Genomic DNA, 11,589 nt, shown 5'->3' on the forward strand with positions numbered 1-11,589 from the left:
GAACATAGAACAATACAACGCAGAACAGGCCCTTCAGCCCTTGATGTTGCACTGACCTGTGAACTAATCTAAGCCCATCCCCCTACACTATCCCATCATCATCCATGTACTTATCCAAGGATTGTTTAAATCTCCCTAATGTGGCTGAGTTAACTGCATTGAAGGCAGGCATTCCACACCCTTACCACTCTCTGAGTAAAGAACCTGTCTCTGACATCTGTCTTAAATCTATTACCCCTCAATTTGCAACTATGCCCCTTCAAACAAGCCGACGTCATCATCCTAGGAAAAGGACTCTCACTGTCCACTCTATCTAATCCTCTGATCATCTTGTAAGTCTCTGTTAAATACTCTCTTAGCCTCCTTCTCTCCAATGAGAACAGACCCAAGTCCCTCAAACTTTCCTCATAGGACCTTCCTTTGAGACCAGGCAACGTCCTGGTAAATCTCCTCTGCACCTTTTCCAATGCTTCCACACCCTTCCTGTGATGGAACTGTACACAATATTCCAAGTGAGGTCGCACTAGCATTTTTGCATTTGCAGCATGACATCACGACTATGGAACGCAATCCCTCTACCAGTAAAACCTAACACACCGTATGCCTTCATAACAGCACAATCAACCTCAGTGGCAACTTTCAGGGATCTATGTACATGGACACCAAGATCCCTCTGCACATCTACACTATCATGAATCTTTCCATTGACCCAGCATTCTGCCATCCTGTTATTCTTCCCAAAGTGAATCACCATACATTTAGCTGCATTGAACTCCATTTGCCACCTCTCAGCCCAATTTTGTAGTTTATCCAAGTCCTCCTGCAACCTGTAACATTCTTCCACACTGTCCACCACTCCATCGACTTTAGTATCATCTGCAAACTTACTCACCCATCCACCTATGCCTGCGTCTAAGTCATTTATAAAAATGACAAACAGCAGTGGTCCGAAAACAGATTCTTGTGGCACACCATAAGACATAGACATAGGAGTGGAAGCAAGGCCATTCGGCCCATCGAGTCTACACCACTAGTTACCGGACTCCAAGCTGAATATTTTCCATCAACCAACACTCGCTGCCTTCTTAAAGAAAGCCAGTTTACAAACTTCTAAATCACCCTCAAAACATGCATCTGCATTTTCTTCAAAAGCCTAACCTGTGAAACCTTATCAAAGGCTTTACTGAAGTCCAAGTATACCACATCAACTGCCCTACCCTCATCCACATGCTTGGTCACTTTCTCTAAAAAACTCAATGGAGTTTGTGAGATGATGTCTGTGGAGTTTATTCAGCATATATAACTAAGAATAGAACAGAATAGAATGGTATGGGATAGAATAGAGACGAAAAGAAATTTATTTTCACATGTACTATTGCGTAGCAAATACAGTGAAAAACATTATAGGTCACCACACCATGGGGCCTGTAGTAATGACAGAACTCATACATAATAAAAAATGTAAAATTAAGACAAAGTTCATCACAGTTCAGCTTTAATGACTCCTGGACTCGGTGAAAGCTGATTAAGGAATGATCAAATATCCTGAAGGCAAAGCTGGGACAAGACCACCACTCTGTCCAATTGCCTCTGCTGAAGAAGCCCGCCATGTTGGTCTGAGACCACCTCGCCACTGGGCTGGGAGAAACCTCCTTTTTCCTGAACACGTGATCTCGAATGAATAGTGTGAAGGAATGGGAGGAGCAGGTTCAAAGCCAACTTCCCATGTATAATTAGACAGTTACTTGATTAGAGAAAATTGCAGAGCTATGGGGAAAGAGAAGACGATGACGTTTATTGGAAAATTCCTGGACCCAACAGAGGTACAATCAGCTAATCAACTTCCACCTAAAATTCTATGGTTTGGAGCAAATCGTTCAGCAAAATAACCCAAAGCCCATGAAAGTGCCAGTTTCTGAGTGACCTGCACCAATGGCATCTGAACATCTAGATGGTCGGAGGGGTGATTTATTCAAAAATTTATTTTTTTTATTCACTCGTGGGATGTGCGTCACTAACTGGCCAGCATTTATTGCCCATCCCTAGTTTCCCTTGCGACAATGATGGTGAGCTGACTTCTAGACCCACTGCAGTTCACCTGCTGTAGGTTGGCCCATAATGCCCTTAGGGTGGGAATTCCAGGATGTTGACCCAGTGACAATGAAGAAACAGTGCTATATTTCCAAGTCAGAATGATGAGTGGCTTAGAGGAGAACTTGCAGGTGGTGGTGTTTCCATGTATAAACCACAAAAAAAATTACCTTGGAGAACAATAGATTTTTTTCTTCAAATGAGAATTGGAACATTTACAAGAATTGGAGTAAGCTATTCAGCTCTTGAACATGTTTGAATCACATCAGGTCTGAGTGTCTTGTCCCTTTATCCACCCCTGCCTTGGTTCCAGATCCTTTAACAATCTTGTCCTAAAAGAAAAGTAACAATCTTGACATTGAAATTTTCAAAGCACCCAGTTCAACTAATTTTTTTTGTTGTGGTAGAAATGTACCATCACCAGGCAGAAATCGGGAATGGGCGATATACAGTTATAATTTGGAACACACTTTCACAAGAACTTTGTGAATTCTGGAAGAACTAGAACGTTTGAGACTAAGATTGCTAGAATCACATTAGGTGAGGAGCATGAAGCAAAGATCACTGATGTAAATTATAAAAGGTTGAGGCCTTAGCATCGACCGCTGTGAGATTGCATTCATCATATTCTGCCAATCAGACAAAGACACATTTATGCATATTCTGTTTCCTAGCAACCAGCTAATGATCTGACGATTCTGGTATGTTACCCACAATACCATGAGATTTTATTTTCTGCAAGGTTAGAAGTCAGATGGCACCAGGTTACAGTCCAACAGGTTTATTTGAAATCACAAACTTTCGGAGCACTGCCCCTTCATCAGGTGAAATATCATTTGCAATGATCTTTTGATGTGGCCCCGATCATATACCTTCTGAGAAGCCAAATGCAATATGACTGCAGGCTCCTCTATGCTCACAACACATGTTACTTCTTCAAAGATCTCCAATAAATTGGCTACACATGATTTCCCTTTAACCAAACAATGACTGCCTTGAGATTGAGGGAAATTTGAAAAATTGACTTACCCATCCACCATCTCACTCGTCATCTTTTTGAAGACCCTAGTGTTGGAATTTACCAGGCATGTATTCCTAGCCCCTGAGACCAATAAGTCAGTTGTAGCCCCATTCTATCCAATTCATGGATGGCCCACAGCAATATTAGATTGAGAGTAGCTTTATCATATCAGACATTATATCAGAGATTATATCTCATGTAGGAGGAGGGTCCCTCAAACAGAACTATCAGCCAATCTGATTGGCTGGCAGCTATGTAATGGTCACTCTTGTAACTACAGGCATTCCCTAAGAAGAAGCCTAATAGAGAACAGTCTTAATGATAGGTCCAGGTTCACAGCTGCCTAACTGACATGCCTCACCCGACTAAAAAAATAAAGTACAGAAAGAGTAATACTGAAATGAATAGAATCATACTGGAGCACTGTTCTGCGGTATGCAAACAATTTTTCATCCGTTTTACTGTTTTTCCTTCTGAGTCAATAGGGCTGAAGCATTTGTGGATGAGGTGAAGCAGTGACAGGAATTGAGAGGTCATGAGCCAGGCTAAAGAGCAGGAGCATGATCTTTGGGAGAGGGGAAAGGATTTAGAGTCTCTGGACATGAGAGTCCTCAAAAGAGGTACCCCATTCCTGGATGACAGCAGGCCAGAGTAAAAGCTTTTATGCTGCATACGTTCTATCTGCCTTGCTGTGTTACATGTAACTTAGGAGGGAACTCAGAATGAGGCCCAATGCAGCCTTGTATTGACCACTTAAAGATCTCCAGCAACCTTTAGGCAGCAACAATGCAAAAGCCTTCTCCATTTACCATAGTATGAGAGACCAGATACAAGTGAACAGGTACACTTCATGTTATTAATCCCACACTTTCAAAAATATTGATATTTCTTGAAGGATTTAAGTTTTGAAAGATTGAAAAAACTTGATTTATTTCAAATTTTGTAGGAAGAGTTGGAGTGATCTGTTTGAAAAATGACATGAAATGTCACTTTGTACAATGTAGTTTTTCTTTTCAATGATGCTCTTAGACATCTTATGACTAGTGATAACTACTCATTCTTTTGGAGACCCCTACTGGTGCTGTTTGAAAAGCAGCTGAATGGAGGGTGCTGTGGGATCTGGAATTAGTTGGAGAGCAAGAAGCTTCTGAAGAAGATCTATCCGACTTTCCTATTTTCTAAATAATTCTCCCTTTCTGAGTTCAGCTCAAAAACAATTAATTCTTCTGAAAGAGTGGTTGCAGGAATTTCTCAGTATTGTATTTCCTGAGCTAGTTGAATCTGCCAAGACTCCAGAGGCAACTGTGTGCAATTAGTAGTTTAATCACACCAACTGAGAACAGCAGAAAGGAGGACTTTAAAATATTCTGCACCTTGTCCTTTATGCTTCAAGAACAACTCACCAATGAAAGTATTGTTTTTTCTTGGAATGCCAATCTCCATTTTCTTATCCTTAATCTGACCATGTGTGGATGTGTTTTGAGGTTATTTAGAGGGATAAACATTCATACTTTCATATCACTGACTGTGGATGTTAACCAGTCATTGCATTCCTGGAATAAGTTTTGTTTGATAGCAAGCTAATCATTATATTTATCAAACGAATCCAGTTGATGGATCTTTTTCATTTCAAATAGGTTGTAGATAAGTTATTAAACTGACCAGCTTGGTCGCTGAGAAAATTATTTCTTATTTTTACATTGTGGCCGCTGGAGTAGTGAGATCAGAGTGATAGTGCACACCTTCAGCCTTGACTGTAATAAGACAATGCTCTGCACAATTCAACAATAAACCAGTGCTTGGTATCTATGAACAAGAAAATGCCAAGAACAATAACACAACTTCATTTACCAACAGACTTTCTATAGAGAAAGCAACTCAGCAATAGAGAGGAGGGAAGCTTTGTGGTATTCTATTCCTCCACAGCCCGGGAACATTGAAACTAGTTGTAGCACCTGAAATGGAGATCCAGTTGAGATCGGCCAACCAACTTGTGAATTGGCAACATCCCAATCTGGACTGGCTCAGTCTCACTCGAGTTGGTACTGAACTCTCTGAACCAGTAAGCGAGCTGACTAACTGATAACACCACTCAATAACAAAACATCCCATTGGTTATTCTTCAATAAAAGGTATTTCTCCAATTGACAGTGTGTTCCAAATAGCTGTATCCACAGGGGGATGAAGCAACTGGATTAGAAATGTATCTTCGAGCCGTAGAATACCTAAAATGGTAAAAGACTATTGCAGCTGAATCCTCCAAAGCACCATAACCGGTTTGCCAAGAAGTTGTACACTTGAATCAGGCCTGGGTTTGGATTGGGGTGCAAAATGCACATTACAAGTAGGCATTTGCAGAACAATCTGCTTAATAACCTGTGTCGGTCATTCAATCACAATCAAAACAGCAGCAACGCATTCAACAAAATTCTGGGGTTTTGTTTTCCTTTTGCTCACAGGAATAATTTGCTTTCCAAGATGTGAATGTGGATGTGGGCACAAACTCACCTCGAGTTTCCATTGACTGCCAATTCAAAAGCAGGTAATTAAGGAAGTTTCAATTCACGAGTGATTGCTTTTTTTTACACTGGCATTGAAGATTTTTGCTTTGTTGATCATTTTAGTGGAGAGGGAATGAATGGAAAATGGTTTTGATAGGCTCCAAACCTTTACTTTGTTCAGGTTTGTGGAGAGCAGATGCTGAAGTAGTGCCAGGCAGCATCGCTGAGATGTAAATTATTCAACAACTTTTCCAGCTTTTTAAAATTTCTGCCAGAATAGCAATCGAAGATGAGTGAACATCGCTGGCTGACAAGATGTGAACAATTACTTTATTGCACTGGTGCACGGCATGTACTTAACAGGTTCCCAATTACTAACATCTGGCTGCTTTGGAATGACAGCTCAGATTTATGACAAAACCCCTGAACAATCCAATCATCAAAAGTAAAAAGGTCATCTAATTCCAATAGAGAAAAATGAGCATCAGGCAGACTTCTTTTGAGAGAGTTATTTCCACTCCAAAGTCTTTTCACATAAAATAAATTATTTGTTCACTTTCTGCCCTCAATCTTGAAGGCCTCATGTCTGATCTGGGAGCTCATGTATGTAGATAGAGTGAAAACTATAATAAATTCAGCTACACCATACCCGGGGAATCAGACTGCACAATTGATAAAATCTAAATGGAGGTTTCTGATAAAAGTATGAAATCTAGAAGAGAAGTTCAAAGACATCTCCAGCTTAATAAAAAATGTGAGATTTATTACTTTAATATACAGATGCTCCAAGCAACCTGTTGATTTTTTCTAATCTTTGTTTTCTTCATCTGTCTTAAGGCCTTGAGACTTTGTTTCCTGTTAACACTCATTCCAGGAGATTTGCTTATCAAACAGATACAAGTTGGAGACAGTCATTGTGCCAGGGAAAACTAGTGCAGTATCTTAAGTCTGAGTATTCATTGCTAAGTCAAGACGGCAAAGTTGCAAAAACTCCCGATTATAGAGTCATAGAGCTGTACAGCACAGAAACAGACCCTTCAGTCCAACTTGTCCATGAGATATCCTAAACTGATCTAACCCCATTTGCCAGCACTTGGCCCATATCCCTCGAACTCTTACTATTCATGTACCCATCCAGATGCCTTTTACATTACTATAATTGTACCAGCCTTCCATCACTTCCTCTGGCAGCCTATTCCATACATGCGCCACCCTCTGCATGAAAAAGGTGCCCTTTTCTATCTTTCTTCTCTCACCTTAAACCAATTACCTTTAGTTTTGGACTCACCTACCCTGGGAAAAGGACCTTAGCTATTCACCCAAACCTACTTCCTGTGTCCAAGAAGTCACCTCATGCCACAGCCACCAGCAGAGCTCCATACTCTCCATGTCAACCTGTGCTCCTTTATCGTTTTAGCTGCTATGTGATAACTCAAGACAATCCTGATGCCAATCGTCTTCTTATACCACTATATCCTCTATGCATACTAACCTAATATACACCCTGAGCAGAAACCAGAAGTAACAAATAAAGCTACAAGTGTCTATTGATGAATTTACTATTTTAAAAAGGACTCATTGAATTTTTATCAAGTACACTACATGTAACTTCGTTAAACTGGTGGTTGGAGGTCAGCCATCTCAGTCCCAGCACATCTCTGCAGGAGTTCCTTAGGGTAATGTGCCTGCCCAACCATCTTTAGCTGCTTCATCAATGCCTTTCCCTCCATCTAAGGTCAGAAGCCAATGATTGTACAATGTTCAGAACCATTCATGACTCTTCAGATACTGAAGCAGTCAGTGACCAAATACAGCAAGATCTGGGCAATATCCAGGCGTATCTAACAATTGCCAAGTAATGTTCCTGCCACACAAGTGCCAGACATTGACCATTTCCAAACCATCATCTTTTGACAATCAGTGGCATTACTATCATTGAATCCCCCACTAACAACATAAAAACACAGGAAAAAGCAGCAGGAGTAGGCTGTTTGGCCCCTCAAAACTGACCCATCATTCAGCACATTCATGACTAATCTGTTCCAAATCTCAATTCCTCTTTTATGCCAGCACATTATAGCACTCAATGCCCTAATATTTCAAAAATCTACCTTTTTAAATATTTTCAGTGATCTTGCCTCCATGACGCTCTGTGGTATAGAATTCCAGACAAACACTATCATCTGAGAGAAGGAACTCCTTCACATCTCAGTGTTAAGCAAGTTTCCCCCTATGCTATATCCATTTGCCTAGTTCAATATTTCCACATGAGTAGAAACAAACTCTCAACATCTACCCGGTCAACTCCTCACAGAATATTTTATATTTCAAGAAAACATTTTTCCCCCATCCCCAATCCCAGCCTCATTCTTCTTCAAAATTCTGGAGTTACCATTGACCAGAAATTGTACTGGACTAGCCATGTAAATGCAGTGATGGTAAGATCAGATCAGGGCTGAGGGACTCCTACATCAGGTAACTCCACTCCTGATTCCATCATCGACCAGGTATAAGTCCGGAGTGGGACTCATTACTCCCCAGTTGATTGGTGCGACTCCAATGACACTTAAGAACCTTGACACCATCTGGTACAAAGCAGTCCGCTTGTCTGATGCCACATCCATAAGCATCCACTCCTTCCAATATTGATACTACGGCAGCATGTACCATCGGCATTATGCACTGCTGAATTGCACCAAGGGCTCCTTGGACAGCATCTTCCAAATCCATGACCACCATTTTGCAGAAGAACAAGGGCAGCAAATTCACAGGAGCACTGCCAAAAGCAAGTTCACTTGTAAGCCAGTCACGATCCTGATTTGGAAATACGTCACCATCCCTTCATTGTCACTAAGCCAAAAGCCTGGAACTCCCTCCCTAATAAGGCAGTGTAGTCCTATCCGGCTAGATGATGTCAGAGATATGTTCAAAGAAGGTGGCCATGGTCAACAAAGTTAAAGGTTGCAGAGAGGTCAAGGAGAATGATATTGCATGGTTTATCTTTGTCAATGGTCAGATAGAAGTGAAAGATTTAGGGCCAGATTCAGCAACACAATAAAATCTTAGATCTAAATGTAAATCTTATTTCTTTTTAGCATGACAATTGTGTTGACAATGGAATTTCTTTGAAAAGTTGAAGTTTACTGATTTTTTTTATTAAGTGAAAAGGCTGATGTAACAGTAAATTTCTGGTTTATTCAGCAATACAAGTTAAATCTAAGAACAAATCTTCACTGTTATATTGAAAATTGGGAGTATATTCTCACAGCGAGACACAGTTTATGTATAGAATACAGAAATGTTATCTGTCCAGTAAAAGTGCTAAGTCTGTCACCATTGGAATTGTTGGAGTAATCACCACACAGGGTCCCAATGTCAATAACTTCAGTTGATAAATAGATGAAGTCTGACTGCTGATGTTTTTTTAAAATTATTCTGACTTCCACCCATTGATAACATGTTGAATACATAATAATAACAGCCAAAAAGTTATTAATCTTTGAATATAGTCTGATCATTTTTTAAAAAGATGTTCTGTTACCTTTTTGTGATATTGTCATAGCAAGTAAACATACTCTTATGTTTCCATTGTTGTCTTATTTCTCATTTTGCAATTCAATCTCATGCTGTCAGAGGCTATTAACTTATGACTTTTTGTGCTCAGCTGCTTTTTGTTATTGTTTTTCTACAATTGCAACTCTTCATTTGATTTCTGCACAAAATGAAGTGGTATCCCCAGGACTTAAACGTTATTCAACTGAATAATAGATTCAAGACTGATACAGCACAGAGGCTGTTCCACTCATCATGCCCACGTTGGCAGGATGAAAGAGCTATTCAATTAACCTCATGGAACTGTTCCTTTCTTCTCGTTGTACATTTCTGTTTTATCTTCAAGTACATATTCAATTTCCTTCTGAAAATTTATAACTCAATTGTTATTCCAACATCTTTTCAGGTGAAGCTTTTAGATTGACAACAACAATTTTTATTTATGCAGTACTCTTAAAACAATAAAATGTCCCAATTCATATGAATGTGTGTTCCAAAACAAAGCATGATGCTCAGCCAAGAAAAGAAAAATAAGTCCAGATGATTAAAATCTTGGTCAAAGAGAGAGGTTTTAAGAAGCATCTTGAAGAAGAAAGGAAATATAGAAAAACAGAGAGGCAAAAGGGAGGTGTTCCTGGGCAGTGGGTGCCATCATCTGATCTGGGACTGATTCAAATCAGGAATGCTTGAGTATTGGAAGAATTAAGATATACCTGAGGGATGTGGGACTGCAAAATAAGATTAACAACAATCATCTGTCAAGTTATTTATATCTCCTGATCTTTCAATTTAAAAAAAAGTCTGCAGCATTAACAAATATGATTACTTGCTACTTCATTCAGCCTGTTAACATAAATCTAAGGGATATTACCATAGGTTGTGAAAGTAACAATGCAGCATACATCCTATCACAATCACAGACAGGTAGCTGTGTTCACAGTGAAAGCTCCAGATGATCAAGAAGGATGAATAAAAATGCTTGTTTTATAAGAGAATTTGTCTTTTTGTAATTAATTCAGGGGATAGAGGATGCACTGGTGGGCCAACCATAATTGCCCTCAAGATGGTGGTGAGGATTTGCCTTCTTGAACCATCACAATCCATTTGTGTTGCAACAATCTTTTCATTTAATGGAAAATCAGGAAATTGAAATTATTTTATCAGCACATTCATTATGCTAAAAAGGAGCAGGTTTATATTTGGATCTATGATTTTGCCACTGTATCGAATGTGGTTTGGAAGTTTGCAATCCTATGTGACAAAGATAAACTATCCAAACTCATCTATCTCACATGCCTGCAAGCTTTGGCACCAGTAACCATGCCATCTTTCTCAACACCTCTCCAACATCATCAGGAATGCAGCACCTGGTTCCATTCTCATCCAGGAATCAGAGCACCAGTTTTAACATGTGAGCTGAGAACACCCAGCTCTCCCTCACCACTCCCTCGGCTGTAGTTAATTATCAGACTGTTGATCAGACCTGCAGTGGATGGATGAACAGAAATGTCCTCCAGTTAAATACGGGAATATCTGAAAACAGTCTTTTGTCCCTATTCCAAAAGCCCATTCCCCACCTGCCAATTCTATCCCTCTTCCTTGCAACAGTCTGAGATAATATCAATCATAGTTGACACTGAGTTGAGTTTCTGACCACATTTCCATGCTCTCCCTAAGATTGTCTATTTCCATCTCTACAACATCACCTGACCCCACACTTGCCTCAGCTGAACTAATGCTGCAACTCTCTTCCATGATCTGTTACCTCATGATTTGTCTGACCAGCATGCGACTCTCTACGAACATGAAGTCATCCAAAACTCTGCACAGAACCTTTCTCACAAAATGTCTGCCCTATATTCATTCACTTTCCCAATTATCAATGCCTCATTTTTAGCTTTTCAACCTTGTTTTCAAACCTCCAAGTCCTCAATCTTCCCTTTCCTATTGTCTCACAACTCTCTAATATTAGTATTCCAGTAATTCTGGTCACCAGCTTGTGCCATTCACACTTATGCCATCATTTGCAGAGATCCTAAGCTCTGGAATATTGACTCAAGCTTCTTTACCTCTCTTCACTTTCAACAAAATCAATAAAAATTCAGTCAATGCAAGAAGGTGGTATTAGTAATAATATTAGCAAATTTGCTGATGATACTAAGCTGGGTAGCAGGGTGAAATGTGAGGAGGATATTAGGAGATCTTCTTTACCTCTCTTCACTTTCAACAAAATCAATAAAAATTCAGTCAATGCAAGAAGGTGGTATTAGCAATAATATTAGCAAATTTGCTGATGATACTAAGCTGGGTAGCAGGGTGAAATGTGAGGAGGATATTAGGAGATTACAGGGAAACCTGGACAGGTTAGGTGAGTGGTCAGATGCATGGCAGATGCAGTTTAATGTGGTTAAATGTATGGTTATC

This window comes from Chiloscyllium plagiosum, chromosome 1 (assembly GCF_004010195.1).
Source record: "Chiloscyllium plagiosum isolate BGI_BamShark_2017 chromosome 1, ASM401019v2, whole genome shotgun sequence".
In the NCBI taxonomy this organism is placed as follows: domain Eukaryota; kingdom Metazoa; phylum Chordata; class Chondrichthyes; order Orectolobiformes; family Hemiscylliidae; genus Chiloscyllium; species Chiloscyllium plagiosum.